At 42.5% G+C, this 10,654-nt stretch overlaps 1 long non-coding RNA gene across 1 annotated transcript in view; it reads right to left on the reverse strand.

Annotated features, from left to right (window-relative positions):
• The window catches only part of LOC102257618, a 31,374-nt gene extending 23,103 nt beyond the window's left edge, over positions 1-8,271 (reverse strand). The window contains exon 1 of the long non-coding RNA XR_313802.2: positions 8,178-8,271. This is a non-coding gene — a long non-coding RNA (uncharacterized LOC102257618). The remainder of the gene's footprint in view (positions 1-8,177) is intronic.
• Positions 8,272-10,654: the final 2,383 nt, after the last annotated feature.

Below are 10,654 nucleotides of genomic sequence, written 5' to 3' on the forward strand. Positions count from 1 at the left end.
CAGTTAATTTGCATATACTCACTGATTAGCCAATGAAAAGGGTAGCGGTCGTACGCCAATTACCATGTTTCTCTTTTATTAGTGTAGATTGTATTACTTATTGTTATTATTAACCTACTTTTGCTCATCACTATGTATTTTATTAAAAAGTAGCTTTGGGAAGGGTTGTTTGTTTGTTTTACAGAACACAGAGGGGAGGAAAGAAGGGAAGAAATGAAGAGAGAACCTCACTACTGTATAGAAGTAAAGCTTTCAAGGAAAGCTGCCACAGTAGAGATGAGCTACATCCTAGCGTGGGAGGAGGAGTGAGAGGTGGCAGGAAAGACTTGGCTGAGAGCAGGCATTTGAATGAAGTCTTAAAGACAGGAGGCATTCACTGAGGAGTTAGGAGAGTAGGAAAGCACAGAGGACATCACCAGGGAAAGAGCAGTAAGCAGGCGCTTCTGTCCCCAGGCTTAAAACCTTCTTTTTCACATTCTTCTCCTCCACCTTTCAGAGCTTCACAGTCCCTGAGTCCTGACCTTTCTAGCTTTGAAATCTCACAGCCACGCATCTTCTCTTCCTGCTGGTTCCATTCAGTAGAGGACTTTATTACACAACATGCTACGGAAGCAGCCCCAACGGTTCCCCCTGCCCCACTCTCTCTACCTCCTATCCAGCTCTCACTCACCCTTGATTGCCTATACAAGATTCCAAAATATGCACTTTGCTGGGCCAATTGTTCTCAGGTTGAAATGCTAAAGCACTCACTCAGACTCAGTTCTAGGCATCGATCTCATGACCTCATGCTTCACCATTTGACTTCATTTAAGGTATTGGACCAACACCGGACATATGGACGAGGCTATAAAATGGAATCACAATGTAATTACCTTATAGGGTTCAAGATTAAATGAGAATGTATATACAAACAAAGCACAGTGTCCAGCACTTTGTAAGCCCTCAATTAATAGGACTTGGGAGGAGGGGGAGGAGGAGGGGACAGGGAAGGAAAAGAGAGCTACTTTTGGCTCTCCCCCAACACTGCCCTGCCTCCTCCTCTTTTCCTTTCCTCATCCTTAACATGCCCAACAGCAATTTCACTCAACCATAGTAACTCCCCCCTTCTGGGAGCACAATTCAATACTAATTTTCTTTATTCATTATTGACCCTGCCAAACCTTAATTCTCCTCTTAATATAGTCTTTTTCTTTAAAGCAGAACCACCTTCTCAGTCTATACAAGAAAAATGATCACTCCCTTCTCATTCCATAATCGGTTGGTCACCAAGTCCTATAAAAATCTAACTTTAAATTCCCCTAAAATACTCCCTTCTCTCTATCCCCATTTCCCGGAATATTCATTTCACTAACTAGAGATAAATTAATATAGACTCAATTTAATGTTTGACACCATGTAGCTGTTGTAAAGATCAAATGAGATTATAGAAGCAAAATTTATAAATGCGATCCTTAAATGCAAGCATATGACATGGTGATGTTTTTATGACCACAAGAAAAATTTCCAATAACTTGATCAAAAACTTCTGACAGACAAGGGCAGCCAGGTTAATGGCAAGCCAGCATTTGAAATTGTTGGAATAAAGTATCAAGGTATCAAAACACCTAGAATTAGACCACCTTAAAGTTGAGACCATCTCAACTTCTACTTCAGTATAATAAACCACATTAGATCAGACCAACCTTCTCAACACAGAACTAAATAACCAGGGGAAAGCATTATTACACAGACTCTGTTTGAAGGCAGGAGAGGACTAAGAAGGTACAAAGACTTGAAGGGCCATGACTGTGGAGAGAAGGGAGCTTGACATTGGTCTCCTCTTTAACACATTTGTGGATTCTATTGCAAAGACTCAAAAGACTAAGAAGTTGCACAGTCTCACAGAGCAGGGCAGGCAAAAATTGAAGGTCATGGCCTGCTAAGGAAAAGGGCTCCTGAAAACAACCCAGACCTTCTGTTGGGATCCCAAAGGTCTGAACCAAAGGAGTAAGCATAATAAACCAGACGCTGAGCCACTTCACGAAGACCATAGACCACCTTTGGAATAGTCAGATCCCTGCCTGTATCAGGGATGCTGCATCAAAGATCACTGGATGCTTCATCAGGAGGAGGTGTCCAGATCAAAGCATGGAGAGAAAAAGGAAAAGCAACATTGGAAACCCAAGTTAATACATATGGAATTAGAACCCAGAAGAAGTGAGGAGAGAATGGGGCAAAAGCAATATCTGAAGAGATAATGACTGAGAATTTTCCAAAACTGATCAAAGAAATCCAGCCACGGATTCAAGATGTGCTGCACACCTTGAGTTAGGTAAATCTGAGGAAATTCACACCTAGACCATGAGAGTAAAACTGCTGAAAATCAAAGACAAAAATGAAACCTTCCAACTGCTGGAACACAAAGACAAAGTGAACACTATTAAAGCTGCAGGAAGGAGGAGGGGGTTAAAAGTGGAGGGGGGCGGGGGGAGACAGGGTATTTTAAAATGACAAAAATAAGACCAACAGACTCCCAATATAATCACAGTAAACCAGAAGACATGGTATCAGAAATGATATCATTAATGCACTGAAAGAAAATAACTGCCAAGAATTCTGTAGCCAGTGAAAATACCCTTTGGAAATACAGTCCTATAAATAAAATCTGAGCGATCTTATCACCAGAACACCTGAACTAATGAAATTCTAAAGGGAGCTCTTAGGCAGAAGGAAAATAATCCCAGATGAAAGCCTGCTGCGCAATGCTTCCCAGCGAGCATTTAAGCACATCTGAAAATATCAGATTGAAGATCTGAAGATTGAAGAGTATCTTTAGTCTCTGCTTGATCTGTCCTGCTCAATATTTATTCCCATGACTTGAATGGCATTAAGAGTAAATAAATGCAGAAAATGTGAAATTGCAAATATTATTTACAATTCAAACGCATGCCCCCAAAGACCACAAACACTAAGCAATTCATTTTTACTGAAGTGCTCTCTGATTTGGAGCTCTGTATTTACCTGTACCGGCCCTTAGAATATCTTACATTCCCATCCCATCATTTCTAAAACAACAAAATCTCTGACTTCTCTGACTTCCCTCAAGACCTATTTTAAAATTTCCCCTAAGACACTTGATCATCTATTATGTGCCTATTCTTGTCGATTTTGTATAAGGCACTGAAAGACAGAGTGTACCCATTGTTCGGTGTAGAGGTCATCTGGCTATCATTCCTGACTGCACACAACTGAATATATTCTATCCCTCTTCTAACACACACACCGAGATCATCCATGATGGCCATTTGGTTTTTGTTGTGTGATTTTATAACTTATCACTACACCACAGACTCCCTGAGACTCCCACACCAGTGACCTCTCTACATTCTTTAGCACAGTGTTCTGCACACCAGAGCCTTTACATACGTATCCACTGAATCAAATCTTGAGATGAGAGAGCAATGGTCCTAACTTGCATAATGGAGTTTAGTAAAAACAAACAGAAATGCCTTCGTTTATGATTTTAAAAATAAACTGCAGCAGCATTGGGTGGGGAAAAGCCTGACATGATATGAACAAAGTACCTCAACATACTAGCTAATAAAAACCTTTTAATCTAGTTCATATGTCTTCTTTAGGTTGAATCTTGCTCTTAAAGGTTAGGTCATGCCGAAACCGGTTTGGCTCAGTGGATAGAGCGTCGGCCTGCGGACTAAAAGGTCCCAGGTTCGATTCCGGTCAAGGGCATGTACCTGGGTTGCGGGCACATCCCCAGTAGGAGATGTGCAGGAGGCAGCTGGTCGATGTTTCTCTCTCATCGATATTTCTAACTCTCTATCTCTCTCCCTTCCTCTCTGTAAAAAAATCAATAAAATATATTAAAAAAAAAAGGTTAGGTCAGACTTTGCACATATGAAGCCATCTTCCTTATTCAAACACCCACAGAAACCGACTTTTCAAACTCATGGTCTTAAAAGTCTTCATAACAAAACACTACAAGGAACAGCTACGCACAATGAGAACTGGCTTTCAACCAAAAGTCTCTTAGCCATTTGGCCTCTGAGGTAGAGCTGTAACTGTACCTAACTCTTTTCTCCAGTGTTCTGGGCTTTGAAATCATGTAACTTTTCCCCAGGTTTCTGCCATCCCAAAACAATTTTGAAGTTTCTATATTTGTTAAATTAAACTTTGCACTTGAGAGTCTTGGTTATTTACTTAACATTCAAGGGATAATAACTGTTCAAAAGGCAAGTCTAGATTTTACCATATGCTGTTCTAGCAAAAATGAGATTCACTGCAAAGGTCCAGACATATTAAGTCTCACCTCCCTCATGTCATCTTACTATGCTAATTGTGTAACTCAAGCTTTAAAAAACATCATACAAACACTCCTCCATGTGACCTGGCACTCTTTGGTGTATGACCACAATATTATCACTTCTTTCTCTTGCCTTTTTATTCTTCCCCAAATGCTGTTTTCACTGTTTCTATCTATAAAAATAAAATTTGCTTTTAAGTACAGGTGAATCTCTCCTTAATAAATAAAAGAGAATCAATAGAATAGAATAGGAGTCTTAGGCTGAAATTCGGCCTTAGGTCTACTCCCCAGTTAGTATTTAACACGTTGCCCAAAGTAGTTAACTTTCTCAGCCTCAGTTTCCTTATCTGCAAAATGGGGCTAATGATATTGAGTTGTCAGAATTGTTTTCAGAATAGAACTAAATAATAAGCGGAACCCTCTAAACACAGTACCTGACATGGAAGAAAGATGTTTGTTCATACATACATATGTGTGTGTGTGTGTGTGTGTGTGTGTGTGTGTGTGTGTATTCTTCCTTTCTATCTTCCCTCTTTCTACTACGGTATCCAAGAACAAGTACCTCTTTACTTCAGTACCACCTAGATAATTTACTTTACCTATCTAGGTTAATTTCCAATTCTCTTATTCTTTAAGCCATAATCTGCATTCAGTTTAGATATCTGAGTCATAAATACTCATCTCCTTTCCCTAACGTTTCTTTGAGGAATTGAGGTTGTTCTTCCTAGATCATTCTTGTTGCTTTCCCCATTCTTACAGTCTCCTTATGGTATCCCGTTCCCCAACTACCAACACAAATGTTAGCTTATGACCTTTAAGATCAAATTGATATCCCCTCTCAAGATGCATTCTTCTTGTTTCATCCTGAGACACATTCCATCCCTATCCATGACTCTACCATTTATGTATATAAAGTCCTAGTCTAGAAAACCAGGTCCTGTTTTTAGTATTATTTACAAAGACCATTGTTCCTCTCACACATCCTTTTTCCTCTACCAAAGTTACACTATTGTGTCTCCTTTGATCTTATCTCTCAAAAGTCCTCATATTACTTTGGTATCCCATTAGGGATATCTACATCACTGTAAGACAAAAACAAGAAGGTCCTTTTAACTAGAGTCTCTTTCTTTTTATTTAGTGCTTACTATATGCTTGTGTTATCATCACTTTACAAGTATGAATGCATCAATCTCACAATAACTCTACTATTAGTCAATTGCATTATTATCTCCACCTGATAAATAAGGAAAGTGAGATATAAAAATTAACTAAAAATGACTAGAGAACACCCAGCTACTAAGTGACAGATCAAGTACTCAGACCCTGGTATTCCAGATCCACTGTGTCACAGGTGACTCCAAAGTCACCTGTGTGCTGGAAGCTCTAAGTCAACACTGCTCCCTACAGAATGCTGGGGTAACAAGATCTAAACTCCGCTCCTGGGCTCCACACCGAAGAAGGTGCTAAGAAAACAGTGCTCCTTGTGAGGAGACAGACAGATGCCAGTGACTCCTTGGGAAAAAAAAAAATCCTCATGCCCCTCTGCATCTCAGCTCAACCTTGGCCCTGAACTCTCCAGCCCTGTTTGGGGATGCATGGGGAAATGGTGAGGTTTGCATCGCTCTCATACCACTTCTCAAGTTCACGAGTGTGCTGGAAGAGAATCCCCCTCCTGTCTTCTCCAGAAAGCTTGCCCTTTTAGAGTCTGACAGGGACTCTTCCATCTCATCCTTCCTCTCCTGGCTCAGTACACACACTGGTGTTTACAGTTCAGGCTCCAGGAAGCCCACCTACTCGTGACTTGTGTGGGAGTTACATATACGTTCACCTTGTCGTAATTCATCTAGCTGTGCGACGATGCATTGTGTATTTTTCTCTCTGAATGGTACACCTTAATTATAATTTTTAAAAGTATAGTTGAGCCCCCAAACCACATGCAAACAACCACTTTTATATTTTTAATACTTCATCTTCAACTTAATAATGGAATAATTAAGAGACAGATCTTTAAAAAGGTATTTTTATGCTGAAAAACATTAAATGAGCTAGCACATAAACAAGTTAGATCGTCCAAGTTCCTGAAATGACTCAATCCTCTGCCTCTCACAATTCACATACCCTAAGAGCCAGCATTCCTAGCTACTTGCTGCTGTCTGAATACACGTTTGTTTTTTTCACACCTGCATCTTCATCTAATTCATTCAACAAGTATGTCTTTCGTCAAGAAACAAACTTGAACCAAAAGACCCAATCTCTGCCTAGTGGGAAAAACAGATACTCAAATAACCATGCAGATAGTGTGAAAGCGCAGCTGTGGTAACTGCTCAGAGGGAGAGTGCGTGATGAGTGAGCACTCGTAAGAGAGAGGATCTGACTTAGAAAGTCAGGCTTGCCAAGGAAGTGACACAGGAATTGGGATTTAAAGGACTGAACAGAGGAAGAGCGATGGGAGCAGCTTTCCAGACAGAGGGGAATGGATGTGCAAAGGCCCTGAGGTAAGAGGAGGCTGGTGAAGAAGAGGAGCCGAAAGAAGGCCACATCCTTCTCTGCTTTCGCAGTGACCCCTCCTCCATCAAATCCTGCTCAAATGTCACTTCCTGTGTGTAGCCGTTCCCTCCTTTCCATTTGCACTGTAAATGGATATAGCCCTCACACCATCATAGCATTCCTTTTATCCTTCTGTTAGCACTTAGTTCACTGAATTGCAATTATCTGTTTATACATCTGTCTCCCTCACTAGGCTGGGAATTCATGGAGGACGGGAGCAGTAAAGTATTATCTCTGTGTCTCTCTGCATACATGTATAAGCATATTTTAGATACTCACTAAGTGTTTTACGAGTGAAATAGGACAACGTAACCATGCCATGCACACGCAGACATAAACATTTTAACTTGAAACTGTATTACCTACTTTGGGAGCTGTCTCAATTTTTTTTTTTTTTTTGCAAAGACTCAGCTGGAAAGTAGCAACTTTTTAAAAAGCCTCTTTGCCCCCAACCTTAATGAATCATAAGGTGTTATTTACTTCAGCGTCAGAAACAGCTGTCCTGACTTTGTTAACACAACGTAATTCATTTTATAAATATCACACAATTATCTAATTTCTAAGTCTCTGCATGCTTTGAAAGGTGTTATTTTGGAAACAAGTCCTGGCCCATCCTAGGGAAATTCCCAAACCAGCATTGTCATGGCTAAGTATATCCTCAGAAGCCTTGCAAGGCCGGGGAGGAGGCGTAAATCCCCTGCTGTGGACATTCAGAGTGCTGACAGCCGGGCAGGGGAGGGGTCCCCACTCCCCCAGGCCTGGCTGCAGCGGCCTGGCCTGCTTGCACTCACAGGTAATAATTTCAGGGCCCAGCAAAGCCGACACTCAGCTTCCCTTCCCCAGAGCAGCACAGCGCCTCTGCGCAGCTGCCGGCCGGCCTGCCTGCGTTTGTAGGATTCGCCAGCAGAAGCGGGAAGGATTAGAAAACAGAGGCTGGCTTGTTCGCCGGCCCTTTTGCTGAGCCCTCCAAATGGGAGTAAGCAGCCTTGGAGGTTTTCCTTACATGGTGTCAGCAACTCCAGGGCCCACTCTCCAGCCACCTCCAAACCCAATCCCACCCTCTCAGGGAGAGGAAAAACAATGAGATCAAGATTAGGGTATTCCTGTTGCAACCCAATCCGCAGGCTCTCTGGCTATTCGATAGGGGGTTGTCAGAAAGGGCTCTCCCCCGCCTGTCCCCCACCCAAGGTCTATCTGGGCCTGACATCTCTGCAGGATTGAAGGGGGGAGGCGAGAGGGGGGAGCAGTGGTGGGAGTGGTAATTTAAAACCGCGCTTCCCGCAGCCGTGTTTATGAATACAAGGAGCTGTGTGCTGGCCCTTCCCATACTCACGGCCACGCTCCTGGAGCCCGGGCACTGAGACCAGGTCCCTGAGAACTGCCCTCGCTCAGACCCAGGCCGCTGCACACCACTTCCTCCTCTGCTGTCCGCGCTGAAGGGCAGGATGTGGGCCTCCTGGGAAAAGAGCCCTTTGCCAGCGGGTCACGCGGCTGCCCTTTGATCTCTTCCCACCAGACTGGGTTTGCCTCCTGGGTTGGGTTTTTTTTTTTAAAAAAAAAAACCTGGCATACATGGAAGTTAGTACTTATTACAGATTTCCTGCCTTTATCTCATTTAATTATAAAATCTCCTGGGAAGAAGGAAGAGAGTCTATGAAGGGCCAGGGCAAGGAGCAGAATCCATCCAAAACAGGGGGGGGGGGCACTGTGATGGCTGGGGCGTCTGGGTGTGTTTCACAGTGTATCCCTCCCCCTGCTTCATGCTTAGGATGGAAGCTGTCTGTCTTACACAACCTGTCCTTGCACATGTCTCGACCTCAGAGGCAGGGCCAGGCAGAGGGGAAAAACTGTGCAGTTGGACTGTGGTGGGTAGAGACGCCCCAAGATCCTTCTGCCCCCACGCCTGTCCTAGAAGCCTGTATACGTGCTTTATACGTGTACTAGTTCCTGCTTATCTGTAGGACACATGTGCCAAGATGCCCGGTGGATGCCTGAATCTAAGAACAATGCAGAACCCTATAAATGTTATGTTTTTTGGCGACACATATAAACCTACGATAAGTTTAATTTATAAATTAGGTGCAGAAAGAGGTTACTAATGATAAAGCAGAACAATTATAACTGTAATAAATATACTGTAATAAAGGTTAGGTGATGTGGTCTCTCAAAATGTTTTATTGTACTGCACTCACTTTTTCACTTAAAGGACGTGCCTATGGCTTCTCTGTGGTATATCCAAATTGCCAGCATCTTTGCTCTTGTGCTTTGGGGCAATATTAAGTAAAATAAGGATTACTGGGACACAGCACTTCCGCACAGAGACAGTCCATCTGATAACCAAGACAGCTCCGAACTAACAGGTGGGGGAGCGTATACAGTGTGGAGACACCAGACAAAGGGGTGAGTCACATCTCAGGCAGGATGGAGTGGGATGCGGGAGATTTAATCCCACTACTCAGCACAGAGTGCAATATAAACCTTATGAATTATTTCTAGAATTTTCCATTTAATGTTTTCAGACGGCAGCTGAGGGAGGGAAACTGAAACCACGGAAAGCAAAACCGTGGATAAGGGGGGACCACTGTATGTATTCCCTTCTAAAGAAAAGAATATCCCCAGGGATGAGTCGGAATAAATTCTCCTGCTCTGGGAACCCTCTCAGAACGGCCCTGTCTCCATCCCCCTCCTCACCACATGCTTAGGGTCCAAGTGCATGCCTTATTGGGCATCTCTTCCTTTTTTAGGAGAGTATTTTACCTATCAGTCACTCCCAATAGAATGTAAGCTCCAAGAAGCCAGGAAATGTTTAGTGTATAAGAGGCACTCATTAAATGTTGATGAAGTAAACTAAGAATTTTCGGTCATATGGTTGTCAACATGAAATCTCCAAACAAATGTTACATTGGTTCACTTCAAATACCAGAGAGCCTGTACTTTAAATAAACCAACATTTATTCAGAAATTATGTGCTAGGACGAGTCATGGGCAAATTTGAACCCATAAAAGCAGCGCTGCTGGATTCTAAAACTTCTTTAGTTTCCCCTTAATGGGATGTATTCTGTTGTGGTAGACATGTGAATCCTTTCAAAATGAAGCTGAGATGTCTACACAACCCCTCCTGCGCCCCTGAGAAAATGCTGGGGAGCGACCCCAGTGGTCCTCCTCCGAAGGTGCTCAGCAGTCCTAGTTGTATAACATTGTGTTTACACTCCAGGCCTGGGGCCTAGCCCTCTGGATGAATGGTCTGGATTGAGACTGAGGCCAGCTTTCTGAAATGTTGACTTCAGCACTCCTGTGGGCCAGACCCATCAGCCCTAAAGCCCCGAAAACTGCACAGGAAAAGTGTAGGAAAGATTATAGCTGTATCTCTGAGTGCTTACGCACTGCTGAAATTTTGTCTAATCTCTCCTCACAGCTGAAATGTGAAGAAAGCAAGGATCTGAAGCTCCATAGGACCAATTGTTTAACAGAATAAAAATGCTTTAGCAATAAGGTTTCCCAGCTTTTAAAGTAAACAAGGCCCCTGTGGATCCAACTCATGGAAACTAAAAGTCCCCCCCAAAAGATTAAAATTGTGGGGTATATAGTTATCAAATTCTGCTATCTCAAAAAAGTTACAAATTAACAAGGCTTATTTCTCACAAGCATACTAGGGGGCGGGGAGCGGGGGGGAAGGCATATAAACTACGTTTCCTGAAAGAAAAAAAAAGTACATTATGGTCACACACAACTTTAGGAGCTTGAGATTTTAAATTCTACAAGTATATTCTATAATCCAGGCATCAGCAAACTTTCTATTAAAAATACTAA

This window comes from Myotis brandtii, unplaced genomic scaffold, assembly GCF_000412655.1.
Source record: "Myotis brandtii unplaced genomic scaffold, ASM41265v1 scaffold311, whole genome shotgun sequence".
NCBI lineage: Eukaryota > Metazoa > Chordata > Mammalia > Chiroptera > Vespertilionidae > Myotis > Myotis brandtii.